Source organism: Bos indicus, chromosome 1 (assembly GCF_029378745.1).
Source record: "Bos indicus isolate NIAB-ARS_2022 breed Sahiwal x Tharparkar chromosome 1, NIAB-ARS_B.indTharparkar_mat_pri_1.0, whole genome shotgun sequence".
In the NCBI taxonomy this organism is placed as follows: Eukaryota; Metazoa; Chordata; class Mammalia; order Artiodactyla; family Bovidae; genus Bos; species Bos indicus.
Genome location: NC_091760.1, coordinates 115,774,647 through 115,793,976, shown reverse-complemented (window position 1 = coordinate 115,793,976; position 19,330 = coordinate 115,774,647). Strand labels below are relative to the sequence as shown.

General features: G+C 38.6%; 1 protein-coding gene across 33 annotated transcripts in view; it reads left to right on the top strand.

Annotated features, from left to right (window-relative positions):
- The window catches only part of MBNL1 (muscleblind like splicing regulator 1), a 222,363-nt gene that overhangs the window by 118,452 nt on the left and 84,581 nt on the right, over nucleotides 1–19,330 (top strand). The gene's annotated exons all lie outside the window — the stretch shown is intronic.

Genomic DNA, 19,330 nt, shown 5'->3' with positions numbered 1-19,330 from the left:
TAAGCAAATTAATAAATTTTGGGGAAAGGAGAATGAAACATTATCAAGAAACGCAAAAGACTAAAGAAGGAAGTAGTTAATGGTGCCAGATGATACAGAGGACAAGAAATGAGAAAAGGACATTGATTCTGGCAGTTAGAAGGGCACCAGTAACTATTGATTGAGAAGGCAGTTGGACTAGAGTTGGGAGGGGAGGAGGTAGAATCCTCATTGCAGACCAGATTCCAAGAAGATGAGTCACTAGTAAGTTGGAAGATATGTATGAGAACAAGTTCAGACAACTCTATCAAGATAATCAACAATAAAACAAAGAGAAGTGGGTGTTAGCTGGAGAGTTCAGAGCAGAGAAGACTCTTGTAGAATAGTGGAGGTTCCAATAGAAGCATGTTTTTCCCACTGAAGGAAGATACAGGAGTCCATGGAGAAGAAAAGACTACTACTGGAGAAGAAAATACTACTACTACTACTACTACTACTACTAAGTCATTTCAGTCGTGTCTGACTCTGTGTGACCCCATAGATGGCAGCCCACCAGGCTTCCCCGTCCCGGGCATTCTCCAGGCAAGAACACTGGAGTTGGTTTCCATTTCCTTCTCCAATGCATGAAAGTGAAAAGTGAAAGTGAAGTCTCTCAGTCGTGTCCGACTCTTAGCGACTCCATGGACTGCAGCCTACCAGGCTCCTCTGTCCATGGGATTTTCCAGGCAAGAGTACTGGAGTGGTTTGCCATTGCCTAATGCTCATTAAAATAAGGATAATGGAGGATGCAAGAGAAAAGAATAAAAAAGTGGATAGGAAGGTTGGTCTTAGAAAGGATCTTGAACTGAGCAATTCCAGGCTCTGAAGGTTGTGTTGAAGGAGGAGGTACTCGGCGAAGGAGACCTCCTATCACCTCTGCACCTTTGGTTCTATCTTGTTTGTTGTCTGGATGACTCACAGCCTTGTTCACACTTAAAATTATGTATTGCTTTTTAAATCCTTTAGTTTAACTCTGCTTGCCTTATAGTCTCACCATGACTGTAAATTCTGTGGGGACATGGACATGAATATATTGTTTAATAACCACATATGCATTGCTTAATAACTCCCTTTTCATGTAGTCCATAATGTATTTCAGTAATCCCAAAAGCCAGTGCTACCAGGGGATGTTTTGCAGCCTGATCTATCCATCATAATACAAGGTTGACGGCTAATTAGTGACCTAGGTGACCCTCAAAAGCTGTTTCTAAAACAAATCCTCATTTTCAAATGAATGGGACAGATTATTAAAATGGTACTTTTTTCCGTCTTCTGGTTAAGAAAGTTACAGCGTAGCAAAACATAACTAAGATCTCAGAAATGGATACCTCCAAAACCAGATAAAAATTTTAACCATAATTCATTGTAGAAAGTGGAAATATCTAAAGAAGATAATTATGAAAAAACAAAATTAAGTTAATGTTTACTAAATGCTATGGTTTACACCACTGTTTATATCAACTAAAGATTAGATTGTGTCCTTCACTTTGGTCTGATGCACACTGTAGTCACAAATCCCTTGATTTGAATAGTTGAATTATGTTTTTTGATTGTTTCTTGGAAAAAAATAATTTGATGCAAAAATTAAAAAGGAAAAGTTGTCTTTTCCCATTTAGATAACATATGGTAAATATGTTTCTATTTGTTTATACTAAGTATATTACTATTTGTTTTATGGCTGCTGTTTTTTACATAAATTAACAATGATTTTTTTTTATGTAGAGCTTTATAGACACAGATTATGAACTGAATACTATTTTCATGATTTTACACTAGCTACTGAAAATAAAATACCATATCCATTTAAATTTCTAAATCATATAAAGCTGTAAAATTTATACTGTAAACCACTTGATTTTATTCCTCCTGAAAATACTTGGTTTTATTTTTCTTCAGAATAAGTAGAGAAGGAAGAATTGAGGAGTGAATCAATATATCTGAGTGAATCAATATATCTAAATGAATAAACCATCGCCAGTGACAACTTCCATATACTCATTTTGCTGTGTTTTTATTAACATTACTCCAAATCATATAAACACACTGATTGATTATGACTATTGTGCAGTTGCACAGACGTCTTATTTTCTCCTGAAGGGGCCCAGAAAAACTTGAGAAGGTCCTTTAATTGCATTTGTATTTTGTTTGTTTCTCTTTTCTTTTTTAAATTATGAGTATATAGTAGTAGTAGTGTTAGTTGCTCAGTTGTCTCCAACATTTTGCAATGCCATGGCTGGCTCCTGCCAGGCTCCTCTGTCCATGGGATTCTCTAGGTGAGAATACTAGTGGATTGCCATTTCCACCTCCAGGGGATCGTCCCAACCCAGGTACTGAACCCGGGTCTCCTGCATTGCTGGCAGACTTTTTACTGTCTGAGATACAGGAACGTCCAGGAAACTTGGAACATCCAAAACAAGGTTACATATAGTTCCACTATATATTACAGTTATTTTTTCACGTAGCTTAATTAAGATTTTTAGCTAGAGTTTCAGTACCAAACTCTCAAAACTTAACTAGACTGAATATCCAGAAAAGTAGAAGGTTATAGTAGACCTGAAAAGCATGATGAATCAATTCAGTTCATAATTAAGGTTTATATGATTTTCACACAATAGTAGGATACAAATTCTATTCAAGTTCCCATAGACTAGGAGACAATAGAACATATCCAGAGACATAAAACAAGGTGCAAAAATTTCATGGTCTTAAGTTACTGGAATCATACAGTCTGTTCTCTTATTATTGTGGAATTGTGTCAGAAATCAATATCAAAAGAAATTTGAAAATAATCCACATATTTTCAAGTGCATTGTGACATTTACCAAGAGAAATCTTGAACTTGACCATTGAAAACTTCAATAAAGTTAGACTGAAAAAACACAGAGGGTGACTGCAGAGAGGAAAGCATTTAAATGAGAAATTAATATCAAAGATACTTAAAAAACAACAACAACCTGTATTTGGAAATTAAATATCCACTATTAAATGATGGGTATATCTATGAAGCCATAACAAAGAGAATTAGAAAATACTTGTAACAGAATAAAAGTGAAAAGAGAATTTACTGGAATTTGTTGCATGCAGCTGAAGCTCCTCAGTGCAACTAAATACATTTGTATTTTAAACTGAAGCAGAGTTTCAGAGTTTTGCCCTGGCCTGTCTCTCTTAGGCCTCATCAAACTGCCCTTCCGTCTAGAAGCTCCTCTCCAGCCTCCCTGCAGTTTTGTTTTGTTTTTTCCATCATACATCCAGTTACCTCACATTTGTGCTTTCTCATCATTCTGTTTTCTCATTAAAAACCTCCTCACCTTTGTTTTCTTAATTAATGAGTCTTGTTCTTCTAGACTCAACTCTGGTGACGGTTCCTCTGGGGAGCCTCCCTTGGTTTTTCCATTCCCCCAGGCTTGAGTGATGATCCCGTATCATCCTATATTGTTGTTGCTCTTGTAATGTTTACTGATCTGCATCCTCTGGGAGGTGGCAGGGACTCTGACCCTTAGCTTTGGATCTACAGTAGCCAGCACCACTGTGTAAATGCTCATTTTGTGTTGCCTGAATGCATGTACAAATAGCTGTTTTGTTTTGGACCTTAAGCTATGTTTTATCTTTATTTGTTTCGGGGCAAGGGGTGTGTGGGTATAAGCTTTTGGGATTATGCAGTATTTTATAAAATAAACTAGTGTAAGTTTGGTTTATAGTGAGTAGTTTACAGAAATATAGAAATAGCACCTGCAGAAAACTCTGCCCCACTTAAAATTAACACATAGAGAGATTTAAACTTGTCTGATAAACTTTTTATCTTTAATCTGAGGATTCATAGATAGGCTGTGATTATCCACAGCAGCAGCAGCTACAATAAACAGACCATCCCAATTTCAGTAGCTTATCTCAACCAAGAGCTGGTTTTTTTTGCCCTGTAAAGTCAATGATGCAGTCCTGCATCCAGCAGCTCAGGAATTATGCTCCGTTTTCCTCCCACATGTGGCTTCTGAGGTACCTAAAGTTTTGGCAGAGAGAGTCTGGGAAAGAGCATTGCCTTCTGGTCATCATCTTTCAGAAGTTATACCACTGTTTATGCTCAGGGTCCCTGGGCTAGAGTTGGTTATGTGGCACAACTTGATTGCAAGAGAGGCTAGAAAATGTAGCCTTTTGGAGCACTTTGAGAAGACGGTGCACAGAAGTTGACCGAGTCAATCTGTTTTGCTTTGTCTTTCAATGTTCCTGTTCTTGGGAGTGGGCAAGAAGGGACAGATAGATGAGTAGGAAGTAGATGCCCGTAGTAATTCCACAGTTGTTTACTGATCCCCTTGTTAAATCTCATGTGTATTAATTCCCAAAGAAGAGTGTCTCAGTAGAGCCTCATCTTTTTGGCTTGTGATCTGTTTGAGAATCTGGTAAGAGTTGTAAAAGTGCACACCAGCACGTAACTCTGAAATCTGGGGGCTCATGAAACCTTCACAGCCCCCCAGTCATCGTCCTGGCGGAGTTGAGAGTGCCTGGACAGCACTCCTAGATGGGTGAAGTATTAGAGAAGATTAGAAATCAGCACAAACGTAATTTTTTCCTGTCTTAGGTGAACACTAGGAACCTTTTTAAATTAAAACTTGATCCTCTCAAGTTAAATGGAGGAGGTAAATTAGTTGCTACTTGGACATAGAATCATTCAAGGAGAGAGATGTGGTAATAATAGACAAAATTGTTTATAAAAGCATACTAGAGAGTCAGGCAGCTGATGGAGACTGCAAATTCCTTTTATTCATGGTCTCCCTTGCCTGTTCGTCCTATATGAGGCTTTAATGAAAAATGGATTAAAATTTTCAGTTTTTTATGACTGTATTACAGACAAGTCAGTGCTTTGCTATTAAAAGATATACTTGAGTTTAAGGATCATACAGATTAATGAAAACACTGAAAGAGATTGCCATAGCTTAAATCTCTACTCATGGTCCCTTCATTCTTTAAAGTTATAATGCAAATCTGTTAAATTGGAGTTTTATATTCTCAATTCCTTCACTGTAAGTTTTATGTTTTTTTACCATATGAAAAGTAAGTGCCCCCAAATTCTTCATTTATAGAGTGAAGCAGGGCATGTGTGTATTGAGTAAGTTAGTACCAAGTTGATACGTATTTGTTCTGAAGTCCAGGCAGAAGATTTCAGTCAGTAAACTACCAGACTCAGGGAAGAGACCTGCTGCTCTGAGTGAGTGCTGTCTCTTCAGTCGTGTCCAGTGCTTCGTGATCCTATGGTCTGAAGCCTGCCAGGCTCCTCTGTCCGTGGGGTTTTCCAGGCAAGAATGCTGGGGGTGGTTGCCATTTCTTCCTCCAGGGGATCTTTCTGACCCAGGGATCGAACCTGCATCTCTTGCATTTCCTGCATTGCAGGCAGGTTCCTTATCGCTGAGCCACTGGGAAGCCCTGTTATTTAATTAGGGTTTTAGATGATTTCTTTTCCAAAAAGTGATACTTGTTTATGCCCATTTTTTTCAGAGGAAAATACTGAGGTTCAAAATGTTTAAATGGTTCTCTCCAAGTTTGCTTCTATAGAATTTCTTTACCTGTCATTTTAGCAGTCTTCTCAGTCAGTCAGTCAGTTCAGTCGCTCAGACGTGTCCGACTCTTTGCGACCCCATGAATCGCAGCACACCAGGCTTCCCTGTCCATCACCAACTCCCGGAGTTCACCCAGACTCACGTCCATCGAGTCAGTGATGCCATCCAGCCAGCTCATCCTCTGTCGTCCCCTTCTCCTCCTGCCCCCAATCCCTCCCAGCATCAGAGTCTTTTCCAATGAGTCAACTCTTCCCATGAGGTGGCCAAAGTACTGGAGTTTTCAGCTTTAACATCATTCCTTCCAAAGAACACCCAGGGCTGATTTCCTTCAGAATGGACTGGTTGGATCTCCTTGCAGTCCAAGGGACTCTCAAGAGTCTTCTCCAAAACCACAGTTCAGAAGCATCAATTCTTCGGTGCTCAGCTTTCTTCACAGTCCAACTCTCACATCCATACATGACCACAGGAAAAACCATAGCCTTGATTTGACGGACCTTTGTTGACAAAGTAATGTCTCTATATGTTATCTAGCTTGGTCATAACTTTCCTTCCAGGAGTAAGTGTCTTTTAATTTCATGGCTGCAGTCACCATCTGCAGTGATTTTGGAGCCCCCAAAAATAAAGTCTGACACTGTTTCCCCATCTATTTCCCATGAAGTGATGGGACCAGATGCCGTATCTTAGTTTTCTGAATGTTGAGCTTTAAGCCAGCTTTTTCACTCTCCTCAGTAGATTTTAGTTATTCCTTCAAAAGTCTGCTCCCTTTGCTAGACTTAGGACAGATTGAGAGGCATAAATTGTGTTACCACATATCATTGTTCCTCCAGAGCCTTGCACTTATTTGGGCACTCAGTACATGTTTATGGAGTGAAGGAATGAGCAAATGACTAAATAAAAGTATTACAAATAAACAAAAAAGAATGACACCCCATCCCAGCCTGAGTGTCTGAGAGGCAAAATAGCATCGTAGAGACTTTCCTTGGTTCAAGTACTAGGTTGACCTGGTACTACATCAGGGAACTTGGCAATAACATTATCTACCTTACAGTGTGGGTGTGAGGATTAAATCAGTTTATATATACAAATACCAGGAGCAGAGCCTATGTCCACTTTGATGTTGCTTTATAAATTTAAGCCCCAAGGATTATGTGCTGCTGCTGCTGCTAAGTCACGTCAGTCGTGTCCGACTCTGTGCTGCCCCATAGACGGCAGCCCACCAGGCTGCTCTGTCCCTGGGATTCTCCAGGCAAGAACACTGGAGTGGCTTGCCATTTCCTTCTCCAAGGCATGAAAGTGAAAAGTGAAAGTGAAGTTGCTCAGTCGTGTCCAGCTCTTCGAGACACCATGGACTATAGCCTACCAGGATCCTCCGTCCATGGGATTTTCCAGGCAAGAGTACTGGAGGGGGTTGCCATTGCCTTCTCCCAGGATTATGTGAATAGGACATAAATATTTAAATTTTTGACTAAAATCAGACAGAGACAGTGAATAAAATTTGACATGGACTCAATAAAGGGAAGCAAAATATTTTAAACTTTGACTTATTACAGTACATTTGATAGTTCTGGAAATTGAGACTAATTTCAGATTTTAGTTTTAGCATAAAATATTTAAGTGTAACTTATTTAAGATAAGTTGAAGTTTAAGAACAAGTTTTGTGGACTATACAGTTAAGCTTCTCTTGCAGATTTAATTTTCTTTCACTGTCAAGTGAGCATTCAGTTAGAAAGATGTGGTCATTAATTAGTGAGTAGAAGATGAGGAACTGCTAGGCTAACTAAGTTATTAGATATAGTCCAGAATATAGACTAATGTACTGAATATAAATATTCACCTATTGTTTTATGAAAGAGTGTGTATTTCAAAGCCAATTTAAGATGAAAATTATTCGCTAACTGTGACTTTATTTCCAAGAGTTATTTAGTCTGCTTCCAGGCAATTTCATTATTCTGATTGGTTGTTCAGTCACTAAGTTCTGTCCAACTCTTTGTGACCCCATGGACTACACCCTCCTCTGTCCTCCACTATCTCCTGGAATTTGCTCAAATTCATGTCCATTGTATCAGTGATGCTGTCTAACCATCTCATCCTCTGCCACCCACTTCTCCTTTTGCCTTCGGTTATTCTGATAGATTTAATCAAAAGCACAGAGTGGAGAAGCAGCACCAGATATCGTGTATTTTTGCCATGTGTTGGTTTGAGTCGTCCCCAAATATGGGGGAGTGGAGCTTGTTCCTTTAACATAGTACCTATGCCCCTGTAAATTAATAAACTATAGTAACAAAGGTGGCCACTGTGGCCACGCAGCTACCAAAGCCCCAAAAGAGCCTGCTTTTTTTAAAGAATATATTTAAATTGTTTCTGGCTCCAATTTCATGACACTTTATGTGTCATAAGAAACAGCAAGAATTCCAGAATGGTGTGAAATGGAAAGACTGTTTTCAGTTGAATGATATTCCTTGTTATCTAGTATAGCAGAGCCGCCTGGGTTGGTGATGATCACGAGGCAGCGCATCAGTTTTCATGATTTTATGAAACCATTTTCTGATTCATGAAAATGGGTGCTAAGAAAGACAACAGTCTCTGTGACTTATGCTGTATTACACTCAGATGCAATTTTAATAGTCTCAAACTAAAATAAACAGATATCCCAGCACACTTTGATTAGACTTAATGTCCTTCTCATTTTTTGTGTGTCATCAGCAGCATTCAGCTGTTGTGAGATAAGCCTCTGATCCCTTTAAGATAACGTTTCCAGTATCTGCTTCTTAAAAGAAACAGTGGACTCCTAGAATATGCACAGAAGATGTGCTACGGAAGCTATTAGTAACCCAGGTTTAAAAGGACACTCGTAAAAGTTGGCATGGTTTTAAATGGTTACGCAGATACTTCTCCCCTTTTCTCTGATTTCTTAAGGGTTAGAAGTTGAGCTGTTCATGATCCCTCTGCTAGTGGAAGAGGAGTCATCCGACAGGGCATGTGTCTTGAAGTGTATGCCTCCTAGAAAATTGAAATTAATTATGCGGAATAAAGTAAGATACTGTTCCCCTCAGAACATTAACTTTGTTGTAGAAATGATTTTCTTTTTAGTTTCTAAAAATTATAAAAGTATAATTATTTTTGTTATCTAGTCCCTAGAGATGTTTATACATATGCAGGTACGTGCTGTATGTGTGTGTGTGTGTGTGTGCACGTGTGTATGCTCTTACATTTCCCCCAGTATATTTTAATGCAGGGTCATACACTTTCCTTGTGATACTACCATGCTTATAACCTCAAATGTAGTGAGTCCTTTGGCAGGGAGATAGCTGAGGAATGAGAAGACCTGGTTCTGTCTCCAAATTCACCATGGACTTATTGATGTGGCTTTGAGGCTCCTCTTTACACATTTCCTAAAGGAGGCTCGTGCAGTCCTGAACTATGAAGTATGCCTTGTCTGTCTCTGCAAGCTGCTAGGAGAATGTGTTCGTAGAAAGCCCAGTACAGTACTTTGCTCACAGAGGCCCTCAGGAATGGTAGATGTGATTAGCAATATTATCTTCTGTCCTTAAAAGTGATGCAAGGGAGGAGGTGGGTCAGTTTTCAAAAGCCCTGATTTTCATTAGGACCACTGCTGCTCACCAATTCTGTGATACTTGGCCAGACATGTCACATCTCAAAGCCAGTTTCCTTACCTTTACAGTAAGGTAGTAGCACCTGCCTTGATGTTTTTAAAGGACAGTTGTGAGGATTATAGGAAATAATAATTGCTATATAAACATAAACAGTGGTAGCCTTTATATGTATCTTTGGTGCTAAGTTCCCATCTCTGAGAAGGGACCCTTGTAGGAGCAAGGAAGTCACCCAGAGAGTGAATGTGGGAGGGATCCTTAAAGACAACTTTTGTTTCAGTAATGTGATAATTAGGGTTCTCAGAGTATGAGTGGTGTGTTTTCTTGGCTGGGCGGGGGTGGGGAGGGGAGGGAGGTGGGGTGGTCTGGAACAGGAGAAAGGAAGGATATGTGGAAAACAGAGTTGGAGAAATTGAATCTCAAATGGTACCTTTCCTTCCCCACCTTTTTTCTTGCTTTTTTATGAGCAACATTACTGATCAGGAAAGTCTAAGCTACAATGAGATAATATAGAATGAAGAAAGTGAGATGCAGAGTTAAAAATAAGGTTGGTCCAGGGTCAGTATGTCAAGATACGGGTGATGGCAAAGGAACAAGTAGAATTCATAGTGAAATTATGAAATGAGTGAAATTAGAAATGTGGAGGTCTCCAGGGCCCACAGAGCAGAATACATTTGAGAAGTTAAAAATGAAGATAAAGGTGTGTGTGTGTGTGTTAAGGAATGAATATTTATGTAGGCTGTATTGAAGAAAAACAGGATTTCTTAACTTTAGAGTGTTAAATTTCATATGCCATACCAATGAGGATAGTTTTTGACATCCCATGACCAGTCAACATGTGTATAAAAGAATTATTAAACTTAAAAAACCAGTTATGATTCAGGGAGCTTTAAAGTCATATACAGGTTTATTCATGATGTATGTATAAATATATCACTATCTGATATGTTTTCTTAAAAACATTCTTATTTATTCAAATTTAAACAGAGGTATTGATGAAGATAGTAAGTGTAGTGTTCAATCACAGGCTTCTTAAAAATTCTATAAGCCCATTTTATGAAAAAAAAAAAAAGACATGATTAAAGAGAAAAGTAGAGTTGAAAGTTACCTTTGGGATTTAAGTGACTTGTCAGAATAAAGGATAGAAAAGACAACAAACGCTATTTGAAAAAATACATATCTCATTCACTTTTAAATATTCAAGTTCAGTTAGTTTTCTTCTTAAATGGTTGTCTTTGCTTTCAGGAATGAAGAGAATTAATTGAGTTATCTAAGTGATGGCATTCTCTCTTTTTTTTTCTTTTATTTTTACTTTTATCCATTGTGATAAAACATACTTTGCTTCTTTTATGTTTATGGATTGCATAAAAAAGCACTAGTTTAGCTGTCTTTTCTGTAAAATGAATTGAGTGATCCATATTGGTTAATCTCTGAATTATAAAAGGTATCTCTTCTGCAGACATACACTGCAGACATAATTTATGGAAAGGTATCAGTTGCTTAAGTGTTGTTGAATCACTAAGTCCTGTCAAACACTTTTACGACCCCATGGACTGTAGTCTGCCAGGCTCTTCTGTCCATGGGATTTCCCAGGCAAGAATACTGGAGTGGGTTGCCATTTCCTTCTCCAGGGGATCTTACAGACCCAGGGATTGAAGCTGCATCTCCTGTATTGGCAGGCAGATTCTTTTTCACTGAGCCACCTGGGAAGCGTACATTAACAAGTGTATTTGTTAATTTTCCTTGAAGGGAAAACGTGTTGACTCTCTCAAAAATTACATTTAGTATTTATAAACAAAGACTAATTATTCCCCTGGTGATTAAAACTTTATCTTCCCAGAATAACACAATTTAAATGTATCCACATGTTGTATCATTTGACTTCGGCTACATGCTGGTTCAATTGGTGAAGAATCCACCTATAATGCAGGAGATGCAGGAGACCTGGGTTTGATCCCTAGGTTGGAAAGATCCCCTGGAGGAGGGCATGGCAACCCACTCTAGTATTCTTGCCTGGAGAATCCCATGGACAGAGGAGCCTGGCAGGCAGGCTACACTCCATAGGGTTGCTTAGAGTCAGACATGACTGAAGGAACTGAACATACTCTCACATGCATAAACAAGAAATGGTTGTTGCTTCCTTCTTAGTTGACATTAGTGGGAACCATATATATTTTGACCTTATCACTTGGGGAGGACAGATGACATTAAAAGTTTCAAATCATTTGTTTTATGAGATCAATCCTAGCTGATTTGCTTGCTAACAGATTGCTGAGCTGAATTATTCTCCATGTCTCACATACTTTTTATTTAAAATAGTGTTCAGTTAATTTTTTCAATTATTATCATGAGATGCTTAATTGGATTCTGACTGTCTAGATGGGATAGATGAATCCAGTGGTATCCTGGTAAATGTTTAATAACTTGCTTCCTCAAAGGGAAATAAAAAACAAACCACCTTGATTTGTCACGTTTACTGGTTTCTGTGGTTGAAATACTCATGCCGTGACTGATTTCAAATTACCAATGCAAGGTCACTGAATATAGATTTGAGAAGAGATGTACACAATCAGCTAAGGCCTGCCAGTGCAAGCATGGGTCAGCTTACCCCTGGAAGGTGTGGTTGCACAAAACTAGAATTTCCATTCTACAACTTGAGGGAGGTATGAAGTGAAAGATAAAGGGTGGCTCTAGACATCTCTGGGGCTTCCCCGGTGACTCAGTGGTAAAGAATCTGCCTACAGTGCAGGAGACACAGGAGGCATGGGTTCGATCCCTGGGTCAGGAATATCTCCTGGAAGAGGGCATGGCAACCCACTCCAGTATTCTTGCCTCAAGAATCCTATGGACAGAGGAGCCTGATGGGCTACAGGCCGTAGGACCACAAAGAGTCAGGCATGACTGAAGTGACTGAGCAAGCATCCTTGCTAGACATCTCTATTGGTATTAGTGAATGTGATGCTACATGTGAACTTAGCTCTGTGCTCCAGCCTCTTTCTTTTATTCAGATAACAAGTTCCTCAGTAATTCACAGTGAATTAACAAAGCTAGAAGAGGGTTCGGACATTAAGTGTATCATGCCTGTACAGTACCTACCTTTGCTTCATTTGTAGTCAGATCAGACTCATGCTATAAAACTCAGAGCAGAATAAAACTCAGAGCATGTTCCCAAGAGAGACTTAGAAAATTATCATCTTATTGCCTCTTGAAAACATTGGCCTTTTCTCTCTTTGTTCAGCTTCTCCCAAGATACCTGCTTGTCAATTTTTCAGTTGATTCTTTTGGCTTTGTCATGGCAACCAAGTACCTTGGCCGGGGCCCTAATGATTTCCAAATGTTTTATTATCTCTAGTTTCTGATATGCTTCTTCTGTCACTTTTTTTAGTATCTTTGCCCTAATGCTTCTCAAATAGGTCCTTGCCTGTAATCAGATTAGTATTCCATTACTTGTCTTCCCTACCCCAGTATATCTTCCATATTTACTGGAAGTCAGTGCAGCTCCAACATTATACCATAGCATGACAAACCACAACAAAAGTCCTGTACACATATCACAAACCCTGGTGATTACAATTAGGGATAGCTGAAAATCATACACCATCCAGTAATTATGTGTGGTAATATTGATACAAACTTTAACTTTTGAAAATTGATAGGATCCAACATAATCCTTCCCTGCTTATTCACTCATCCTGGCCTATCCTTTCCTTATCCCTCTCTGCTCTTCAAGATTCATCTCAGGAACCACCCTTTCTGTGAAGTCTTCTCTAAGTAATCTCCTCTGCTCCCAGACATAACTTGGATGTCCTCTCATGTTCGTTTCCTTGGGGCTCCCATAGTACTGTTGTTGACCCTTCTGTGAGTACTCCTGAATTTATTATAATTGCCGGTATTTTCCTCCCAAAATTTTATTCTGAAAAATTGCAAACCGAGCAGAAATTGCTGTACCAGGGTCATGCTGCTGCTGCTGCTAAGTCGCTTCAGTTGTGTCCGACTCTGTGCGACCTCGTAGACGGTAGCCCACCAGGCTCCTCTGTCCCTGGGATTCTCCAGGCAAGAATACTGGAGTGGGTTGCCATTTCCTTCTCTAACTGGTGTCATAAATAGCCATATACCATTCAAATAGATTTCCCAAGTTAGTTTATGTATTCATACACACTTTTCCCTGAATCCAGAAGGAAGTAAAATTGCGCATATCCACTTCTTTTGTTAGTCAACCCTTACTGAAATCCTCCTGTCCTTGGATTAATTTTGCTCAATAATTTTTAGAGATTTATTTCTCGATTTGTTCATTTATCTAGTATTTATGAAATAGCTACTAGGTTGCAGATGCTGAAGGCAAACTTTGAAGATTTCAATGAGGAGATAGTTTGACTACAGAAAATATCTAATTGAGGATGGCTAGGTTATAAGGAGAGCATAAAATATTACCACTGTCAGTGGAGAAAGGAACCCATTACCCAAATCTATGAACTTGCCATCCTTGGTCCATTCACTGAACCAGTCACTGATAATTATTGTCTGTTCTATACCAGGCACTGCCAAGGGCTCTGAGTATTCACAGAGGAGGCTTCTTACCTTTAAAGAATCCAGTCTCACATAGCAGACAGAGATCGTCTGAGGCAGTGGATTATGCTCATTGATGGAGGTCCTCAGAGTACTTTGCAAACAGAGGAGAAGGGGGCACATCAGGCTTCCTGAATGGTTCTGGTGATGCTTGAGTAGTCAGTTGAAGGATAAGGATAAGGAGTAAATGAGGCAGATCAAAAGTACATTTGTGACTAAAATATCAGTATATTTCGTGTCAAAGAAGCATGAAAAAATATGGGATGTTCCAGGAACTGCCATCAGTTTAGTGTAATTGCTGTGGCAGTTGCCAAAGGGCATTTATGAGATAAGGGGAGGCACAGGGCTGGAGGCTAAAACCCAGGTTATGAAAACCTTTGTGAGTTCAACCACAGAGCTGGATCTTTACTTAAAACGTTGAGCCAGCTAGTGAATAACTCAGGTGGGATAGTGATGGTTACCGGATTTGTGTTTTAGTCAACTTGTCCTGAAAACGATTATGAGGAGGACCGATCTTACTATTTTTAATTTGGGGATGCTAAATATTGCTGTAATAGGAGGTAACTCAAAGAGCAAAAGTGAATAAATGGCAGGATATATAATTATTGTGTATTTAAGAAATTAACCAAATAATGGATAACTCAACCAGTGTCTCTTAACCCAAGAGCCAGTTTTATTTTCTTTCATACATTTTCTCCTAAGATAATGGGCATCTTAAAAAAATGCTTTTAAAATGTATTGCTTACAGCAAAGAGTTAGTAGTCTCTGCAGTTAATTTTGCTGCGTAACAGAGAGAGAGGGAGAGAGAAGGAAGGCGTCACTATAATTAGACACCTGGGTTTGCGGGGACTGGATGTCATTTAAAGCATTTTATTCCTTGCTGCAGAACTCTTTCAGTTGAGTAAATGAGTAGGAATTAATCAATGAAAACATGACAGTGTTCTGGAAATTTTATAATTGATGTAATGTTTTTGTTTATTGGGCCAGTTCCACCTGATTGACTTGCAGATTGCAGCAACTCTGACAAGGTACCCGTCGCTCACATTTCAGGTCTCTGCACCCTGCACTGCAGATCTACAGCCAGATCGATGGGCCCCAAGATCATGTCTGAGATTGCATCAATAGGGATCACTCATGCAGCTGTTTCAAATCTCTGACATAGATTCAAGAAACATAACCTAGCAGTATTCGTTTAAAATACCACATTGCGTTTGTTTTAAACTCCTTCAGTCAGATAGCAGAGTTCTTTCTTTAAGGGTAATGCCTCAAAAGAGTATATCAACTTGAGCTTTGAAGGGCATGTTATTAAGACTTGAGTTCTGAAGGGAATCTTGTTAAATTGACTTTCAGGCAAACCAGAGTTTCTCTCTTCTGCGCTATCACCAGTGTGGATGTGATGAGTATTTGTGGTGGGGTCTGCCCCATGTATTGTGGGATGCTTGGCAGCATTCCCGGACTCCACTCTCTAGATGCGAATAGCAGTTTCCCCCAAAAAACCAAACAGTTCTGACAACCAAACTTGTCTTCATATATTGTCAAAATGTCTCCTGGTGGGCAAAATTGCCCCTGCTTCAGAACCACAGAGTAGACACTTAAGGATTAAAAAAAAAAAGTAATTCAGTGAACCTTCTCATGGTCTAATTGCATTTATTCATTTCTCAAATATATATTGTTTATACTTATATATAGATATAGATATGTAAATATTATATTTTGGTGTTTTGCTGAGTGCTAATTTAGAGAGCATTTCAGAGGATGAACAAATCTGAAATATCTGTAGAATTGTCTAAATATGTGTTGTTTCCATATTTTAAAATTAATATAGAGAGAAATCAACCAACCACAGACATGTGTATCAAATTTGTAGATGAAGTTCAATAATAGGTTCTATGTTTTTATATAATAATAGCAGGATTAGGATTAAATCTGTAAGAATATAACCAGACAAGATAGTTCTTTTTAATCATGGTTTATAATATTGGAGTTATATGTTTGTTTTGGGGTTTCATTTTTATGTACAAATTTAGTAAGTCTTCAATTTGAAATATGTTATTACTAGTATTTGGAAGTGGGAGTAGGCAATGGCACCCCACTCCAGTACTCTTGCCTGGAAAATCCCATGGACGGAGGAGCCTAGTAGGCTGCAGTCCATGGGGTCGCTAAGAGTCGGACACGACTGAGCGACTTCACTTTCACTTTTCACTTTCATGCATTGGAGGAGGAAATGGCAACCCACTCCAGTGTTCTTGCCTGGAGAATCCCAGGGACAGAGCAGCCTGGTGGGCTGCCGTCTATAGGGTCGCACAGAGTCGGACACGACTGAAGCGACTTAGCAGCAGCAGTATTTGGAAGTAGCATTGAGGGGCATAAATTTAAGTTGCTATGGAAATGTATACAAAGCTAATACACTGAAAGCCTAATCTTCATTAAAATGTTAACAACTCAATGTTAAGTTTATAGATTGAGCCATAGGATAACAGGGTAAAGGCTGTTGAGGGAAGGATTTGGTAGGGAGGCTCTGTTATCAATAAATTGAATAGAGGTATTAGAATTCTTCTAGCTGCATTTATAGAAGACCAGTAAGTTTCAAAGAAAAGGAAGATGAAGAAGTAGATGTAGGAATAAGCCCAATGAAATTAGTTTCTGTCTTAGCCCAGTATTAAAATAATATTAAAGTATTTATAGAAGTTTTAAAAATAATTTTTTACTGAGTGCTGACTACATATCAGGCTTTGTGGTGCCTGCACTTATATGATACTGTTCATTCTGTAAAACAGCTGACTGAGGCAAGTATTGATAGTCCCATTTTAGAGATGAGAAAACTAAGAATTTCTAAGTATATATCATATAGTTGGTTAATGTCAGAACCAAAGATTGAGCCTAAATGCTACAACCCCCCCCGCTCCCATTTTTTACTGAATGTGTTCAACAAGCAGCTAAAATGTGCCAGATACTTAACACCGAAGAAAACATATGTCGGATCCTGTCCTTTTATAGGTAATAGTCTTCATCAGATCGCCCTCATATTTCATCCTTTTTCATGCTTTTTCTGAATCATAATCAAGAATGAGATTCATCCATCACACAGCTGATGGCCCCAGGGAACATAACCTTTGCTGATCCAGTAAATACATTCCATCAAAACTTTTTCTATGATGAGAATATCTGTCAGGTGAATATTTTGTTCCCACAATATTTTATAAATTAAAGATGCTGTTATTCTTCATGTACAACTCCTGGAAGAGTTCCTTCTTTTTCAAATTTGATCACTTAAGTTGTATAATTGATAGAGACTATAACATCTTTGTGTAGCAGTGCCTGCATCTTTTATATTTAAAATTCCTTCTAACAAGAGACATCTGTGTACAAGGTAGCTATAGTGTGACTTACAGTAACTTTTTGTTTTTGTTATCTCGGTAAGAGATCACTTGCAAGGAAACAATGTACCTTTTGTGATTTCTGGTAAAACACTGCAGGCTTTTTACATGTCTAGCATATGTACAGCATGGCAGAGGTCAGGAAGGATAAATTCATTACTTGCTTGCTGCCACTCCAAAAACTGGCTTCCACTCAGAACCGATGTGGAAGTTGAAATCTATCTGACATCCCAGATGATGTATTAACCAGGTACATCCACTAAATTGTAAAACAGAAGCTTTAACTGCAGTATATATTTATGGCCCAAATGACTCATTAGTGAACAGACTTCCATGTAAAAATCTTAACTATCTTTAAAACATTTTATTCAGAACATATTTATAACTTTAGACTATTTTCCAAACCCAGTCCTGGCAACGTGATTTTGTTTCTTACAAAATATTTTAAATTTGTTACTTGTAGTTTTGATAAAAGCTTTCCAACTTGGGGGGTGGGGGAGTCCAACAGGGTGAGAGAGATTGCCAAAGAACACAAAGTAGATCTGTCATTATAGTGATTAAAAGGAATCCAGTTCATCAGTTTGTGTATCATGCCCTGCCTTTTTCTTGGCATAACTACTTTTGAAGTTGTAAGTGAAATCCAGGACAGACCATGTTTGGACCTTGGCTCCATGCTAGCAGTTCCATGGAAGTGGACTGCTCTGTCTGAACGCTGAACTGTCTTTCGTCACCCTTGAGTTCAGCCTTTTGTAACCCATGTTTCTTCTGGGAAGCTCCTTAGATGATGTCACTAAATCTGTACCACCAAACGTAGGATGATTGTGGCTTATTTAGAAAGCATTTAACTGTGCTAGAGATTTGAAATACACGCATGTTGTTTCTTTAGTTGTTGTTTAGTCGCTAAGTCGTGTCCGACTCTTTTGCAACCCTGTGGACTATAGCCCACCAGGCTCCTGTGTCCATGGGATTTCCCAGGCAAGAATACTGGAGCAAGTTGCCGTTTCCTTTTGACCCAGGGATCCAACCTGTGTTACCTGCATTGGCGGGGGAATTCTTTACCACGAAGCACCTGGGAAGCCCAAGTCTGTGGTAGCTGTCCTAAAAAGTACTTTCCTACTCCAGTGGATCTTCCCTACCCAGGGATCAAACCCGCATCTCCTGCATCACAGGCAGATTCGTTACCGCTGACCACCTGGGTGGGAAGGTAACACCTATAAAATGTGTATTGTGGTAAATTTTCCGAAGTGATCCAAAAACTCTGCCATTCAGCAGTTTGTAAATTTTGAAAGTAAAATGGGTATGTAGCCCATACAATTTTCTGATAAATCTTACAGTTTTGTGGTTCTTTTCATGACTTGATTAACTAGTAAAAAATTACTGAAGGACTTAACTTTTCAAGTCCTAACAAACAAAGATGAAATGGTTGAAGGTTTGCTATTCTCACATTGCTTCATGATGAGGCAAAATAATTCATGTATTAATGCTGCCATCTTTCATTCTCCCTTTCCTTTTCAATTTTTCTTACTTTAAATTAGATGAATGTAATTGAACCTTTAAGCTCATTTTATCTTCCCTAACTAATGTAAAGATTGCTAAAAGATATTTTGTGTGTGTGTGTTAGTTGCTCAGTCGTGTCTGACCTGTGACCCCCATAGATTATAACCCACCAGGCTCCTCTGTCCATGGAATTCTCTAGGCAAGAACACTGGAATGGGTTGCCAGTTCCTTCTCCAAAGATATATTATTAGAGATTAAGTTGATGTTCTTAAGCAGTTAATTTTTTTCAAAAAATAGAAATAGAATTTGAAAATAGAGTTGAGAAAACTTTGCTTAAATTTACTTTTTCTCAAGAACATTTTGTGAACAACTAATATAGCCTTGAGGTTGATATAACAGAGATACGTCATTATAATGATACAATTTTGTGAAACATTTTTTAAAAGGCTGAAAATTAATGCAGTTTTTTTTTTCCTGAAAATTTCAAGATAGTTTCAAGGGACTTCTGAGATATTCTGTTTACTTAAAAGAGGAAGAGATCTTTATCACTTATATATGATTTTTGTGTATGTGTATATATGGGGGAGTCATTGGAGGAGGTGAGAGGGATGTAAAATTTTGGACTCAGAGATATATAAGAATCTTTCAAAAGCATAAACAAAGCATCCTGTATCAGAGCAAACATTTATTTAAAGAATACTGAATTTGCTAC